Consider the following 18,425-nt stretch of genomic DNA (forward strand, 5'->3'; position numbering starts at 1 on the left):
ACGTAAGCAACAACAATATAAAAAGCGGTTGCGAGCAGATTTATTGAGCTCTGTTGTAACCTGTTCGTTAAACCAGTGAGGTTACCAGTCTGCAGCGACAGTTCCGGAGACCTGATATTGGTAGAAGACTATTTTGCCTCTACCAAAAATCGGCCGCCGCGGTCGGGATTCGATCCCGCATCCTAGGGCAAAGCAGCCGAGCGCTCTAGCACTGCACCAACACGCTGGGACTTACCGGGAATAAAAGCATGGGGGAAAGCAGAAGGAAATATTAGGCACATTTACCACCACGCCACTGCTGGCCTATACCTTGTACAATCAGCAGCGCTGGCGCTGATGGGCGCCGGAACGCCTGCGTGCTGGAATATGACGGCCACGTGGCGCCATCTGTCGCCAACAAGGCGAGCTGGGCGCGCGTAAACACGGTATGCCGGTAGGGGTAGAAAGCAGCGGTAAGCGGTAAGGGTATGCTAAAAAGCTCTAATAACGCACCGCACAGTTCTCTTGTAACGTCACCCGACGGCATTTGATTTCCAGCCTCAATTTATGTCCCAATTTTGTTTTGCTCCACGCCACAGCACTTGTATCTGCAAGCACAGATTTATTAACTAGCGGCGCATAAAGCCAGTTTTACTGGGAACAGAGTCTGCAGGGAGGATTTTTGAGAGCAAGCAACTTACGAAAATAATTCCGAAACGGGCCTAACAGATAGAAGTGGCGCCATCATACACACCATGATGTTACCACACCTATTCAGACGAAAAGAATGAAAGGAAGTGACGTCATCAGACTGGAGGTCATATTTACCAGTTAAGATGTATCATCCTATCACCCGTTCTGCCACCTAGATACCATGAGGAAAACAGCTAATCATGAGTTAGGTTATCCGTAGATATGTTTCATAATGCAATGACCGGTGTGTACCGCTCCACGATCATAAGCACGAAAGCATTGCATAACATTTACTATAGCGGAATCTACATCTTATGAAGCTTTATCATTTCCCCTTACTTGAAATGAAAAAAAAAAAAACGTTTTCCTGCAATTTGGCCTCATATGATTGGGGCTTTGTTTTTGCTTTCAAGATTAGAAATTTAATAAATTCATTTTAATGCGGACGAATTGAAATGTGGGGCTGGACAACGTATTTTTATTCGTGGATACGTGCACTGAAACTAATAAAAGTATTTTTGATCTTGAATAGCACTTTTTTGCTTGGATTTAGACATTTATTGCATGTATATTATATAAACCCGTATCGCGCTTTACCGAGTTTTACCGGACCTGTTTATTCCTATATGTCTTAACGTTGGGACCCGTCCTGCATAATGCTTAATCGGGTTTATAACAAAAGAGTATAATCTTAAAACCGTGCAAATAATTTTGAATATAATACTCTTATTGGACAAGTTATGTCTATTATGGAGGGTTATACATGTAGGAAAGGGAAAACCATGTCAGATATGGACCTCGAATCAACCCGACCGGTCCGATATGGTGATTTCCAGTATGCAAACCGAAGGGGACAGATGATGTCTGGTTATTAACTCGAACCGACAGATCGACGAATCTACAAGCAATATACCCTGCAGCTATCACAATATTATGGTGTACCTTATTTCTGTTACCGAAGGAGAGCTTTCAACCCGAACGTGCAATGAACAACGTGACGTTTCACCAGCGAACGAAAAAATATGATCGAGCATAACTAACACATATCTCTGACGACCGAAATATGCACTGATACCGCATATCAGGCAACGCTTCCTTGAGTGTTTACATATGCATAACGCAAGTGCATTTGTTTGCATCGCAGCCCTGTTAGCAGTATGTAAACCTAAAAAGTGCAGAATGACATCAATTACTGCGACATATATTTCAGCATGGTTTACATGCGTCTCAAGAAGATAACAAAACAGCCAGTACTAGAAAGTTAGAGTAATCCGAAATCTGCCGGCTAAAGGTATATTGATAACCCATTGTGATAGGCTAGGAAAAGGATCTGCGTGTTTAAGGGGTGATCGTTGAACTATGACAGCCATTTCTACCCATGAGATAAAGATACAAATTGCGCAACAGGAACTTACGCTAAATACGTAGCAATTTATCGTATTTACTAGAATTTGGCCAGGAACAGAACAATACTGTTTTGAAAATAGGTGCACTTGAGTTTATCGATGTATCGAAAGACGTGACCAATTTGAACTTTTGCCAGTTAGATGTATTGCATGTATCGGTTTCACAAATAGGACAGCTTGCACATTTGTGAAATAAAGGCAATGAGTGCAAAAACATTGCTAGGAGAAGTTGTTAAATGCCCGGCTGGGGCTCCGAAGGGTACTGTTTCGAATTTTAACTTGGGCTCAATTATTTGTTCGGCTTGTGAAGAAACCAGCCTATTTGTTTTGTGTTTCATTTTTCTTTTTGAAATGTAGCCCTGTTATTTTACAACTCTGCATGCTTTTTCCGGCCCGACGCCATTTTTTTTTGTCTCCAGAAACCAGCCCACTGGCTCATACATGAAATCCCGAAACCACAGCTTCGCCGATTTCACGTGCGTTCAGCCTGTACAATATTCGGCATGAAACATACACAATAATTTTAAGTAGAGGTTCAATCAAATTCTCAGTTTTAATGCCTTTTTGTAATTTACAAAATTAGCATTGTAAACTAGTGTAGCGAAAAAAGGGAAAGTGTTTTCTCCTAATGAAATTTAGTTTTCAGTTCAGGACCACTTTAGAGTTTGTTGAGAGCTGAGCTCTTTGGGTTGCATCATGTGGGCGGCCCGGCCGCACAGCGCACGTTCGCCCTTTAGTTGTGTCGTAAAGCAGCAAAACACACTGTTTCAGCCATAGGTTAGTGAAAGCATGCATCTTGCGACTTGAATGAAATTCAGACAAGCAAGCCATTTGTTTTCGGAATAACTAAATACTCAGTCTCGATCAATAGAAGGCGTCGAATTGGTATTTACAATACGTGCCATTGTGCTTAAAAGGATCCCGTACCTTTCTTGCTCCGATGTTTATGCCTCTCGCCGCCACTTAATCTATTTACCTGGTAACATTTAGGATGATGCGCACCTATAAAAACTTCTTTTTCTTTTTCTTCCGGCCAAACTACACCAACGTAGAGCCTTTATCAAAAGTTTACAGCCCAGGGAGTCTACTTCTGAGCCATACTATGTGGCTCGTAAAGCAAGCATTACTAGGTTTCCATACTTGCTGAAGGCAATTTTTTGTTCTACTCTCTCCAGTGGCTAGGACTTTCACAATTATTACAGAAGTTATATTATACGGCTTAAAAGAAACTCCTCTGGGCTGCAAATATTTGATAAAGGCTATAGATCAGATGATAACGTAATCAAGCTAAGCTCGTTTTACTGTCTTCTAGTTCCAGCATGCAATCGTATAAGGCTGAGCTACATGCACGAACGAACAGAAATGCATGTGTCGCCTGGCTCGTCACTCGGATCTGCCGAAATTAAACAATTCGCCTGTTCGCCCGGAAGTGCATGCGTGATCAGCCAATCGCGAAGCGCACGTCACTGCCGCTCATTTCGCACGCGTTTGCTCTGTTGCAGCGTTGCATTTTGATTGCATTATCGGTTACATTTTTCGCTTTGTAAGAACAATGGTTAATGACCAAGGATTCAAAGAACGTCTGATCCCCCCCCCCCCCCAAAAAAAAAAAAAGCAAGAGATCACGTGACTACTCGTATAGTGCACGTTAGCACTAGTTAGGCGCTTCAAATCCATTTTATTTTCTATGTTATCGCACAATACCTCAACTCTTGCAGTCGTTATGACTGTTGCATTTCCCCAATAGTCTGCGGTGTGTTGCGCCTGCAACACAGAGCGTCGTCACCGTTTCGCGTTGCCGTCGGTTAGCGCTGTCCCGCACATGTATCTTGCCCAGTAAGCGACGGAGCGAACCATGATCGCTTTCACTGAGCCGCTCGTCGCGTCGCTCTTTTTTTCGCTCAGATGTAGCTCATTCTTTATTTAACTGAAATCAATATCGGTGCCGGAAAGGCTTCGTTTGATGTATTGGTAGCGAAATATCAAGAAAATCGATGCACACATTCACTTACACGGAATGCTATAGACATGATGCACATGCAGCTTTGCTCTCCTCCCCCCTCACAACCATGTCTTTCCGTGTACTAAGAACAAACGCGCTTTTTCTCCTCAACGCCGTTGTTCTGTATCTTCGAGATCGCCCTGCAACAACTGAGTGCATTTTCGCATTTAGGTGTTACTGAGCATTCACTACACGAAGCAAAATCACCTTCAACACCTTGTGTTAACCATACTCTTCATAGTTTATTTCTATAGGTGAAATCAAATTCCCGTAGAATGCATTATAGGCATTATAGTGCCTAAGAACTGGAAGCATCCTCGTATGCATATAAAGATGAGTTGCAAGAAAGAGCACCATTAGACTTGATGTTTGCCATGATGAGGCTTGGGCTTTAGGATTCTGAGGCTTCCTTTGAAGCTTCATCTGAATGCTTTCCGGCTGTAGTGATTTGAAGGGGACCGAATTTACTTTATATTTCCTTTAATTCCACGTGTGTCGGATATATTTAGTTCTAAGTGCTTTTTTGTCCCACATGTGCCTCTATAGTTGAGAATAAAAAAAATTGGAATAAACAAGTGCCTAGGAAGATCACGCTGCTGCTTTAGCATGGTGCGCTGATGCGTAGCAGAGGGCTGTTGGGTGTTGCTTGTGGTCGGTCAATTCTTGTAAAGATGCAAGACGATCAACGATCTGTGCTGAAAAAGAGGTCTTTAGAAGGACGAGTTAAGCTTGTGCATCATCGCTTTGGGGGACTAGGCGGTGATTCGCTGGTCATATAGGCGGAGAAGTGCCCCCTTTTCACGGAAAGGAACTACAAGCCGCCTGCGGCTTAAAACCACAAGAATTTAAGAGGAGAGCGCCACGCTTCCAATCTGAGTAGAAGCAGCTCGCCTTCCTGACGCATTGTCTGACAGGAGGTTGAGCGAAGCATGTATTCAACTGGCACCTTGTTGATGTCGCCGCCGCGCGATCTAACCTCAACGTGCAACGGGTTTGCGACCAGTTACAGCGTACCCGATGACTCGTCCTACTGTCCTGACCGCCATCGTTGAACTGGTGCCAGCCCGTTGACCTCCTTCCCAGTTTCCTTTACCGGTCCCGAAGATCGGAACGTTGAAACTCGCGTTCATTCCTTGAATTCAAAAGGCGACCAGCGCTTCTTCCTGCTTCGACATTTCGAACTGCTGACGGCTCAAAAAGGATACCGAGGCTATGAAATTATCGGTATTGTCGATAAACATTCTTTTACCTCACCATCGCCTTGACCACTTTGGCACTCAGCTCTGTGAAGCAGTCGCAGTAGACATCTGTTATGCCACGAATACAAATTAAACCTAATCCAAACTGCTTTTACTGGTCCGCATCGAGACTATAGTGTGCGCCAACTAACTTTCAGCGACGAAACTGGCCCAAGAGTAATATATTTCTTTATTTTGCGTTGTCTTGTATAGCTTCGATTGGCAGGCGAAGACTTTGACTTTGCATCGAATGATAGAACTTCCCGGGCGTTGCAGTTTCATTAGGGTCAGGCCAGCCATGCAATGCATTCGGTGTGGAGGTCTTGTACTCGAAGCCCATACCACCACCGCTTTGTCCTTAGCACCTTCTCTATCTGACCACACGGGCAATCAGAGGAAAAGCGAATGCCTTTGTTCTCAACACCAAACCAGCTGCAGAAGTTTTCCCTCATCGCTCCCTCATTTATGACTCGAACCGAGCACGTCATCGGCGGCCGGAGAGAGCTGCGTTTATTCAGCTCACGGAGGCCGCAGCCGCATCAAGTGCATCGCAGTGGTCTCCCTTTTGTGTCCGCCCCACTGACACAACTCTCTCTTCCAGATGAGTTCTTGGCTGAATTCGAGGCTCTGCTATTTTCCGGATACGTCTGAGCTCCAGCTTACAGTAGGGACGGAATGCCTATCAATGACACTACAGGCTGTACTTTCGGGTCCAGCTATGCGTGCGTCATGAAGGTGGAGAGACAAAGGATGGCGAAGCGCCGAAGGTTACTGAACCATCGGTCGACATTATGGGCAGTGCTAATAGCGTGAAACGGCCATTGTTACAGGCGCCATCGGAATGTCTTCGCGATTTCAGTGAACAGTGGCAGGCAGACTTTACAGATTAAGACGACAATGTTGTGTGAGTGACAGTGCGCGCCGGGCCACAATCAGCCGCAAGCGAATCCGGCAAACGTAAAAATGCTGAGGGGCGTGTGGTTGTACATCGGGGCTTTGATCTCAGGTGCTATTGGTGACTTACATGCAACACTGTGAGTCCATGCCTCTCTATTGTGTTGGTTTGGTAGAGAAAGAGGGGGGAGGGGAGAGATTCGAATTCATTGTTTACACAAAGCGTTTTCTTCCTATATTGCATCGTCATAGACCAGGGGATGAAGATGGGGGACAGAATGTGGCAGGAAGATGAAGAAGACTTGGTATGCTGAGGTATTGCTTTGCTTCTAGTCGCCGACCCTTTGGTAGAGTAACAGCGCATGAAGTCATGACGTTCAAAATATCTATGTTCGCTCAATGCTTGCCCGGGAAGTCTTCTTTTGTGTGAGAAAAAGACGTAAGAAACTGATCACTCTCCAATTTCTTGTAAATGACATTTACCATTGAATGTTATTCATAGATTATACAACTCTCGTGCATTTCAATTCATTGCGTATGATATTTCATTGCGTATGATGGTTGCTATTTCCAAGACGGCATCTCAATAAACTTGTTTTAAACGCTATCATTGATGTGCTGCAGTCCCCATTGCCTTCCTTTCTTACATATTTCTCTAAGTAATAAGAAGCTCTGCAGAGACCTCGTCAAGACATCCAGCCTAATATTTCATAAAAGTGGATCATTATATCCACGATGTTGAGGGCATACGTGCGGCTTCAATGGTTGCCGGCAATAAATATTACTGTCACCTTATTTTCGATTTTTTTTTCTGGATAATGCCTTACCTGAATTTGTTTATTGCCTGGAAATAAAAAAAAAAGATATCTTTCTGCAGAAATAGGTTAGCTATGTTGGCAGCTGGGATAAAAAAATATGCCTTTGAAGCGTAATTCTCTCCTTTAAATAAAAACAAATGCTATTTGACCGGAACACGACAGAGAGAAAGAGATAATGAGAGAGCGATAACTTTTATTTTTCACACAGAGTGACAATTCAGCACTTCGGGGAATAGACACCGAAGGTTAGGACAATTGCCTTAGTTGCAGGTCGGTAGTCCTTGGCCCGGCGGCATTTTCGGCCACTCCAACAATTTTTTTGTTGGACTCGGGTTCGAGCTTCGCAGAAGGGTCTCCCAGGCGTCTTTTTATGTTTTTAATCCTGTCTGTTGACTTCTCAAGTTCCCATATTATGTGATATAGCGATTCTCTTTTATTACATGATGAGTATCTGTCTTATCTTTCTACCGGCCATATATTGTTAGCCAGAACTTTGTTTTGGTAGGTATTTGTCTGTATCTTTCTGCACACTATTGCTTCTTCTTTTCCTAGCTTGGGGTCTGGTGGTTGTAGTACCCTCCTGCTTATTCCGTAGTGCTCTGTTATTTCGCCATAGTTTGTCATATCCTCTCGTTTGCCTTGCTCCGGTGTCACTCCTCCAGCCCTGTGTGTGAATCCTCCGGCTAGTTGGTGTAGCGCTTCGTTTCCGGGCACGCCTTTATGAGATGGCTTCCAAAATAGTGTGCCTCTCTTTCTGTACCCTTTTGATCGAAAATTCTACCCGCGGTCTTCGCTATGACTACTACGGTGTAGCTCCTGATTGCGCTTTTGCTGTCAGTGAGAGCGGAGTACCGAAACGCAACAGCATTCTTGTAGGATTACTACGTCTCAACTTAAACCTACCTTGTCATAATATATTCTTTGTATCAAAGTGACCCGAAACACAAGAGCTTATAAAAATGCTCGGAGAAAAGCTGACCTGATTTACTTGCAACTCTTGAGAATCTGTGTCAGTGGCCAGCCTCTTACAATCCACACATCCACACACAAATACAAGAAATAAAGCCGAGATTTTTATTAGCTTTATTGAAACAAAAAACACCCCACAAAATGTACGAACTTCGTGACCACCTTGCATGAGTTCATATGAGAGAAACCTGGTAACGAAGACATAATCCCAACGTTTTCCTCTTACGGCATGCGTATTAGTAAACAGATCGTTTTCGGGGCCCTTCATGTAACAATAGCGTGCGATTCTCTAGGTTCATGGCGCTGCTAATGGAGACCTATGTCTACGATTTGAAGCCGACGTGATTCCTAAGATGAGTCGCCCCAGCAAACAGTATATCCTTTAGAAAGGAGAACACGCCGGAGAAGCTCCTCGTGCATTCTTCAGTTGCGAAGCTGTTCAAGGTCTAGAATCAGGAACTATTTTGTTATGCAGCTAACTGAACTCTGCACATCGACGTTGAAATCTGGGATATAAAAGCTCGCCAGCCGTGTCCAAAGCGTTTACTGTCACAAACTGACATATTTTGCAAACTTAGAGGGGTCCAGCAGCGATTTTGTCAACTCTGACCTTAGCTGCTGCCAAAATGAATACATTGCGATAATTTTAGCTTTAACGCAATGGTTTTAAAATAACCGACCGTGAGCTAATTAATTCAGTTGGATACATTGTGCGAGCGGACGTGATGACCCTTCAGGCTTCACCACACGCCCGGAACTTGCAGCGGCAGGGCTTGGACCTGTTACCAGTTTTCGAAAACTCACATGCCACCTGTGAAAGCAACCTTCACCTCCTCTATTCGTGTTACTTAACAACAGGAATCACCAAACTTATTTCTTCATAGTGGCGACGTACGCGCCACAAATGAGGTGCGCGAAAATCATCAGTGGTATTGAAACGTTCAATAAAATGCATTTCTTGAAGGTAAGCCGCGTAATGAAGCGACAGAGAATCGGCTACATCCCCTTCGTCAAAAGAACGACACGCATTTGATCGACATAAACTACATGACAGTGGCTAGGGATACCACACTCCCGGTCCACCGTAGGCAACACAGGCCAAGAGAGGGCAACCCAGGCCCCATTTCGGCTTCCACCACAGTCTAGATCTCACAACAGCACCTGCTGCAAGTCCCATTTACCTAATCACACAGGACGACATTTAAGAACGCTCACTTTTTACTCATTCCGAGCAGCTTTCCTACAGGCAATCTAGGGAACGTTCATCCCATGTAGCACGTCGCTGTTAAAACACTCCAAATTTAAATGCTGCTAGTGCATGTATCCCCGTTCAGAATTATTTAATATACAAAAGCTGTACTCTGCCTCAATAAAGCATTTACTTTGCACTGACGCCATCATAGGCGCCTCAGTGCATCATAGGCACTTCGTCGAACCCGGAAGACGCGCAAATAGTTTGGTGTTTAGTGCATGGCACCACGTAGTTACCAATGTTATTCAGGTAGAAAGGGGGTGGTGTCAGCCTCTCGTAGCTTCAATGAGCTCGATTGCTTCCCTGGTAATGTAAACAACACCGACTTTCGGTGCTTTTCCTCCTAGAGCCCCCGCTGCAGAAACGGGCTTTCGCTCATTGCTTGTTGCACTATATGGACTGTGTTTCTTTTTTTCAAAATCACTGCGTAGAAAGTACCTAACTGCATTGTATTATTGCAAGATGACGCCCTCTCGTTTTTTAAAGGGTCCCAGGGCCATTCTCGCTGATAACTATATATTTGCCCGCCGCCAGCCTTCAACACTTTATTTCCAAACATCTAAAGTTTTGGCCAACATTTATGAGCCGATTTGTGAATACAATTAAAGCACAAATAAAAAATGAGCTTGAATGTCTTATTCACCTTAAATCATTACGCTTTGTTAACATGCATGTTCTAGTCTATACACGATCATGAGCAGAACTGTTTCAAATTTTTGAACACCGCGGGCTTGGCGATTTAAATTACAAAAAGGGATAATTGTGCGTTCGTACTACCTTCCTAACAGTCAGGTAGAATAGTCATCAACGCAATGTCCCCTCACAAGAATGTAAACTGAAGAATGACTTGCACAGGGTTAATATTGCTAATCCTTTTAAAACGTTGAACCCTTTGTCGAAATGCGATTGCTGTAGACATAAAAGAAGCAGATGTTTGACGTCAGCATGATGTGTTTCTGGCAGAGCGGTTCGACGATGCCGTTATATTCCCGAAAACGCTCCACTCTAATGAAATGCAGAAATTTTAAACATGTAAGATTCATAAGGACAGAACACGTGAGAGTGCATGCCAGTTGTAACTTCAGCCTCATGTTTATTACTTCTGAACACTACCGCAGCGATCTCCACAAACGTTTAAAATATCATCACGAGTATGGAGCGAACAGCCGTTTCTTTCTTTTTGTGCGAGAGCGAAGGAAGCTAGATTTTCTTTTGCTAAGCACAGGATGCAGCGCCATCGAGAGCGGAAAAAAAGAGAAACAGAAATTTAGCTGTGAAATAAAAACAAAATGAACACTGTTTTTGGCCACCCGGCCCTTCAACCTGTCCCGCATCCTGAAGGCAACAGCTAATAGGAAAGCGTTTCAGCTATCGTATGAAATACGCGCACGTGGAGGTTTTTCCTGTTATCCGGTAGTGCGCACACCGCGTCGTTTAGCGAACCCAGGGGAACTAGAGAAGTCTGTTTTTGCGGAGCAGAACGATAAAATATCAGTAAACCTCTTGGCTGCCGTCGCAGAGCGTGTGCTACCGAACTTCGCCTAGACTTTGATTCGGCCGGGAGACTCCAAGGTAGGCCAACTTTGTCGTATTCAAATAACTATCAATGAGCTTTTTTTTAAACATAAAAGAAAAATAGGCCTTCTAGTCGTGTGTTCTTTATGCAAATATAGTGTTCTACTATTATAAAAACAGTCCACTCTACTTTTGCTTGAAGGGCAGCTAATTAAAACTTCCGAGCTCAAGATATCAACGTTCATGAGCTCAGCAATGTCAAAATATTTTCACCATAGCCGTTATTCTGATTTACCAGAAAACAAAAAACATGACATTTTTTCTTCTTCGTCAATGTGTTGAAAATGCCGCCGGCAATGTTGTGACACACGGTAGAGTCACATGTTGAATTCTGTGCCTAAATTTAATGTCAAGCAAAGCTGCCTTTTTTATAAAATACCCTCAATCGCAGCAACTTTAATGCTTTAAAATATTGAGAAAGCGGAACTCAAGGCATGCACTATATGCCGTCATTGTCTGCTATCATGCCGTATTTTCGCTCGTTTGTTTAGCAGCGCGTGTGTTACAAAGTACGTCTAACGGTCTCAATTCTTTTTATCGCAGTTCATAATGCAGGGAATGCACCTTGCTGTGGGATTTACGCTGCTCATGATGCTCGCATCTACTACTTCAGGCAAGGTCTCACGTATAGTTAAGGAACACTAACAGATATCCCATGAAAGCTGCACTCCTCCTATATTTTGCTTTTTCTAAATCAATGAGTTAATCTTCGGTTTTCACAATTGTCTTCACTTTAATTACAATAGATGAAGTTGAGTAGTATTGTTGTTTCAAAACCATTACATTCACTGCGTTCCTACCAAATATTTAAGTGCCATATAACTCATCGTCCGTAAAAAGTTTGTCCCACGAAGTCTAAAAAAGCCCGAAGTCCTCGAAAACGAAGTGTTTCTTAACATCACTTTGACAATTAGAAATGCAGCAAGCCTTGTGTTCAAACGTAAACGCTACCAAAGCATGAATGTTCTCGGTAGCTCTCTACAGCAAGAGGAGATATTAATCTAATACCTCCCATACAAGGCAGGTATGTAACTGGCAATGCGAAATGACAAAAGTTTTGCGCACGAATCACTTGCCCTCGTGGGCACATCATCTAAATGATTCAAGCAGATTACATTGAAGAATCCTTTACCGACATAGTCCGAGGAGCTTTTAAAAACAATTTTCTGTGTTATTTGTTCCAGTTGACCCCGAATGTCCTCTTCTAAAATGCCAGGCTGGATCTAAGGTAGCCTGTTTCATCGATCGGAACAGGTGCCATTGTAACTGTGGTAAGCATTTAGGGCTGCCTAAACAGTAAAAGGTTATTCATGTTGTTTCTAAATGTTCTTAGGCGCAACAAAGGTTCAATTCGAACATCACAATCTTTGATTAGCTATAACATGCTCATTTTTTGTTTTATCCGTATTTTCTGCGTTTTCTAGATGGTTGTGCGCTCAATCATGCTTTCTGTTTTTTTGTTCCTTGTATTACAAACTTACCGGGCTTTATTTTGATCAGACACTTCATGCCATTGTTACATTCAGAATGGCAAGGATAAGAATAGCGAGGAATTGTTAAGGATGACGGATGTTTCGCAACTTTACAGCAAATGAGAAACACTCTCCATTCACGGCGCATTTTACTGGATGTCTTCTTTTCCTCCCGTCCTCCGACCAGTGACGGACGACGACCCGTGTGCATCGCTGTCGGACCACCCTTGTCCCCGACACTACATTCTTAACTGCTCCACCGAGGGAATCACGTGCAAGTGTCAATGCTGTGAGTGCAATTACCAATTCTGGAAGTGTAGAGATAAAAACATTCGAGCGGTACATCAGCTCCGCTAAGCATGAAGAGCAGAGATAAAAACTTTAAGCGTTGGCTTCGCTATGCATGGCCATATTATTCGACAATCGTTCAACTTTGCTTTAACGCATTTGTACTGTTACAGGGATGTGTGCAGCAGCGCACACACAATCAGGAACAAAAGGGAAGGAGATAGGAAAGAGCGTTGAACTTCCAAATTTATTTCAAGAAAACTGAAACCTGCACATATATACACACGCCGGGTAAACATCCGCCAGGGGAATAATCAAAGTGAGAGTGAGGACGCGAAATTGAACTGGTAATCACACGTTTTCTTCCCGACAACAAAAGATGCATTATAGCTAAAAGCCACTAGACAATAAATTACATGACGCACAGCACAAATGTCAAAAGGATGGAAAAACATGGCTGAGAGACGGAAGAGTGACAAATGCAAAAATAAAAATAAAAAACGTTTTTTTTTTCTTTTTGGAAAAACCCTAGAAAAACATTTGTTATCCTTGCGCTTCTCAGCTCTGTTTGTCCATCCTATTGATAGGGGCCCTGATGTAGCAATGTCTAATCTGTGAGCCGAATTTAATATTATAGTACAATTGTATATCATATACAATTTCATTAATATTATTATTAATGTTATTATTATTATTATTATTATTATTATTATTATTATTATTATTATTATTTTTGTTCCAAAACGTTTCCGTCTGCCACAATACGCCGCCTATGTCTTGGCGAGTTCCCCATAGTTGATATGTACCATAGGTTTTCACGTCAACCAAAAACCCAGCACTGCACATGAAGAAACTACGCTGTATGTCGAACGCATAGCGCTGCATGTCGAACGCAGTGGTCAGCGGCGTTCATCTTCTGTAACGAGTGCTACCTTGGTCCCAGTCTCGCCATTTCGCCTTGCCTGTTCATGCCTGTTCATGCCTGTTCGAACAGCGAAGAAAGAAGAGAAAAAAAAAGAAGACGAAGAAGACAAATAACTCCGTAGTTGGTAGAGGGGAACGGCAGCAGCGAGTTGCTAGGACAGAAGGTTCGTTGGAATGTTGTGACGGCAGTGGGCGCCGGCGTTCGACGTAGAGACGATGTCATACCACTAGAAGTCTTCTACACCCGAATGAGGATGGTCAACGACGAGGGGTGCTCATACGTGAAGTGATTCCGCTTTGGCTTAAATAAAGCTGAAATCATAGAGTAAACTACTTTGCGCAAAAGCCACGTCTATACTTTTAAGCCGAATCTAAGCGTAGCCACGAATATAGCTCTCGCGTAACTGCAGGTTTAACCACAAGCTAAACAACAGCTAATTTGTTTGCGTCGGCCTGGGATTGGAGCCTACTGGCAAGAGCTTTCTATTTTTGTTTCTTTATGTTTTAAAAAGGATATTTCACAGTCACCGGTTGAAATTCAAGAATGCGGGCAATATGGCCTCTGTATTAAAAAAGAAAAAGCAAAAGCACAAAATGAAAGCGGTTGTTCGCAGTTGCTCGATTGAGCGGCTACTCAGGAAGTGTGCGAATTTATTTACAGTGCTTCTAGCGCATTTCTAACAGCTACTGGCACGGATGCTTTATTTTCGTATGCTTTGTAGGTCAGTGCGAGTTGAAGAACCGTCTATGTATTTGAAATAATTTATGAAGTTGCCCCATCCCTTTATGGCAGCTCTTTCTCTATTCACGTATTCAACCCTTATGGCAAGCCTTCCATAAAGCTGTGTTTTCTTTTTCTTTTAATGCGGTAGTGTTAAAGGCTCCGTTCAGCGCAAATGCAGCGTCGGTGATGGCGTTGTGAACGAAAAATGAAGAGGATGGCGCTAGTAGGCGGTAGCTGGCAGCTGACACGACCGCGCACCGAGTAAATATTGGGTTGCTTGACGTTGCGTACGGCAGAGCTGCGTACTCGAGCCCCTCCTTTCATAATGAAGGGCAATATCAGAATCAGCCTACCAAGACACGTGCATTCACGTCACCAGCTTTTGAACACGCAGGTACTTTTATACGGCCTGGTTGAATTTGGGCTACATATGCAGGCTGGTAGCCGACACTATCGCGCCATTCCCTTAAAGGCTGAGCTTAAATGTCTCCCTAAGTTTCTTTTACCAAAGAATCGACAAGAAGTGCCTTATATGCGGTGGGGTGAAGCGTAAAGGCGAATATAAAATGGGTTCAGAACAGTTGAACGCAAATACTTTACGCGATACAAATTGAAACAACAAAAGTGACAGAAAACGAGGACGTCACAAATCTGATTGGGGCCATTAAAGGTTTCATAAGTACTCATTGTGCATAAGAAATAAATTACTGCAATATTGAGGACAAGAACAAAGCTCTCCATTTCAGTATTTCTGCTTACCAGCCGAAGCGGTCGTGCAGTTTCACAATAAATTTCAATAAATACGCCTTTCTTTTATTTATTTACAGATTCCACTCCTTGAATGAAAAACGTAAGACTAAAAAATGACAATTTAAATTAGTAATAGTACTATATTAAGCGCTGCCATGTGGGCACTCGTATAACAAAAAATAGGGAAATTATATAACATGATATTTTGCCTAATCTCTTATAAATAGCGATTGAATTTGTAACTTCATAGTTGTTTGCCTTTCTTTAACCAAGTGGAGAGATTACTACTGTATTTTTTTCACAATAACCAATTTCTCTTTTGCACATGCGTCCGGTTACAGACGTATATTCGGGTTCGATCCCAACGCTCGTTGCTGTATGTACGCCGATGTGGCTACATTCGTGTGCTTAATAACTTTCGTTCAAAAAGCACCATGCGCTAGAAACACTACCACTGCTTCGATTTCCAGCCGTTTACCCCCTGGTAGACAAGCAGTGAACTAGGATGTGAAAACTTGTGTTTATTTGAATTTGAGATGAAGGCTTCGTGCTGATATCAGCCACAAGTGAAGAGAAAGAAGAGCGGGGCTATTGATTATTGTTGCAGATAAATAATTATGAGCTTTGCTTTCTGGAGGAGAGACGGCCAGCTGGGGACCAGATCAATTTTACAGTAATGAGAGAGGCTTCTTACTGCATTCAGTGTAAAACATGATGGCAATGATGATGTTGCCAGCTGATGCATATGACTTTCCTTGTGTTCGATATTATTCTTTGCCGAAATACCAGGCTTTGTCAAACTTGCTGACAGATCTCTTTACCAATTTATTCACAAATATTTGGTATTAATCGTTCCACTGTCATTGAAAGTGTAGTCCCTGTGCCTCATTTCGATAGCTGACGCTCTAGCCCGTGCCAGCTGTCGGCGACGCAAAGCTTTTGAACACCTTCCCTTCCACTGTCGCTGCTTTGACGCGGAGGAGCTACCGCCCCTTGAGACAGAAAGGCACTACTCAGACTGGGCTTTTCTCACAGAGGCCATGATTTCAGGACCCCTGCCGGAGAAAATAAACACTTCCATGCAGCATAGGCACTTACCCTTGTAAATAAACCTTTCAAGCGAACAGATGAATGAGCATTAATATCAACATATCAACCATTCCTTCCAATTCATTGTGTTTTTGGCTTCATTTAACCTATTTTCACGTGCTTATGCTTGAAAACCAGACATTCTGCCTAGTTGGTGTCTCAGTCAGAATGGCGTGTACCTAAGCTAGTGGATTGGAAGGGGCGTGGTGCAGACCCCGACAAGCCATCGAATACTTGCTCTCAACTAGTTCCAACTGCGCTCAACAGTTGGATGGGGAATCTGAAAAGGTTGGGCGTAGTACTTTAAGAGAGTGTGACACTTTAGTAATAAGAATTGAAAAATAAACTTAAATACGTTTTAAAAAAAAGCTACTATAGCATGCGGGATTAGCACCCCAGGCCATCGCTCTCGCTATTTGCTGTTAATTGTTCTTCCCCAAAACTGTCAACAATACTCATTGCACGAGATAACTGCAAACTGAGTTTGGCTGAGCAATTAGGTGTGCCCCTCTTTATGCCTCGGTCCGGCGCCATTTAGCCACTCACACTGAAAAATGCATGCAAGTTCAATTCTTTAGCTGCTATGTTTGGAAGTACTGAAGGGGTAGTCTCAGAGAGCATGCCACAAACTGGCGTTAAAGACTTCATCAACCTAACCGCAAGCACAATGAGGCAGATTTTGAAGATGGATGTTATCACGTCCTAACGCATACTATTTGCACTTCGTTTTGAGATTTGTATTATTGCCTTCAGTACGATGATTCCCAGCTCGTAATCGGTTTCAGCTTCTCAGACAGGTTCAGAGATCCATAGAATTTGCGCCCTGTAGCAACGCAGCCTATGGGGGAAGCCATGAAGAAGTGCGCCGGAAATTTTGACCATTTGGGGTATTTTATTGTGCACTGACATCGAACAGTATATTGATGCCTTGCTTTGAGACGATCGAAAAATGGCTTCCACTCAGGAAAGCACAAACTTCCAAAATCTGCTTTGCAAAGCACCGGAAGCATCCACACAACTTCGGACCTTTAGGCTTTTAAACTCCTATCAGTAGACTTGCCTGGTAGGCCTCGATGCCTGCTCACTCGCAAAAGCGCGCTAACAAATTAAACTTAAAATCTGCTCTCTTCTGCAACTGACACTTTAAAGTCCTTTACAGCGAGCGTTACGAAAAGGTATATATTTATTGAATAATCATGAGCTCTGCCATATGTTTTATATATAGGGTGTAACCACTCGCATGCGTCTTGGTTCATCATCAGTCAGTTTTGTCTTGAATGGCTCCTGATGGGCATGACAGCATGCATATTCTGGCTGCCTATGGCTGGCCACGTAGAACTTCTCTTTGGACATGAGACTGACAAATCTTTCTTATTGCTCCTCCCTTTGCAGCTCCTATACTCACTCGGTAGGAAGCCTCATCTCAAGCGGGTATATGAGCTCTTGGCCAGCAAGAAGGGAAGCAGCTTCTTTGAAAAACAAAACCAATACAAATGTGTCCGCTGTGTTTTCCTTCTTCGACAATTCTTTTAAATAACAGCGGCCGCACTTCGATGATATCTTTTTCCGGCTGTGATTTCATTTTGAACGCATTTTAAGACATGCCCGTCGAAGACGATGCTAAAGGTGAACATCACGCTTACCGAGGCCTGCCTGCCTGGTAGCAGGAATTACGGGAAAGTATATGAAAACCCTGCTCCGCCCACATGCGCAATTAAATGTTCCCGGCGATTTTTAAGACTAGGCGTGCTTATGGAAACCATTTTATTAGCTGCGCATTCGAAAGTCTTGTTTAAAGTACACTACTGTGAAAATTATCGCATTATTCCAGGCACTAAAAAGAAAAAATATATTGTAGCCACCTGAATGAACCTGGGCACCACATTGCTTGTTGTACGTATTTTCGACGATTACGTCCTAGTTTGGCTGCACACTCCACGGTACAATGCAAGCGCGGCAGCCAAACCTTCAAGCAAATGACGAATGCCTGCCGTCGTTGTTTCCCACGTCTGAAAGAAAAACATTGAACTGGATATTCAGAGTAAGTATGGCTCTCTTTAATAATAATTAAGTCAACCATGGCGCCCTTTAACTACTTATCAATACTTTACTAGAAGTTGTATTGTGTTGGGTCTAACAGCATTTGTGTAGCGAAAGCTATTATTCGATAAACACGCATAAACTATGAGAAGTGTTTCATGCTGCTGAGATAGTTGTAGGCATGTATTAGTATCCGCATCTGAGGAACGAATCTACGGGACATACAGCATCCATCTCTCGTATCCCGTTACTCAACCACAAATAAGAAATTTTACTTAAAATTTAAAACAATGTGCGATACTTATTTGCTTT

General features: G+C 43.1%; 1 long non-coding RNA gene across 1 annotated transcript; it reads left to right on the forward strand.

The window, feature by feature from the left end:
• Positions 1-11,429: 11,429 nt before the first annotated feature.
• On the forward strand, positions 11,430-17,586 carry LOC146176680 (uncharacterized). Its single transcript, XR_014701201.1, has 3 exons — positions 11,430-12,097; positions 12,486-12,587; positions 17,466-17,586. It is a non-coding gene; the product is annotated as an uncharacterized LOC146176680 (long non-coding RNA).
• The last annotated feature ends 839 nt before the right edge of the window (positions 17,587-18,425 follow it).

Source organism: Amblyomma maculatum, chromosome 10 (assembly GCF_055883805.1).
Source record: "Amblyomma maculatum isolate TAMU_Amacu chromosome 10, ASM5588380v1, whole genome shotgun sequence".
NCBI classification, from domain to species: domain Eukaryota; kingdom Metazoa; phylum Arthropoda; class Arachnida; order Ixodida; family Ixodidae; genus Amblyomma; species Amblyomma maculatum.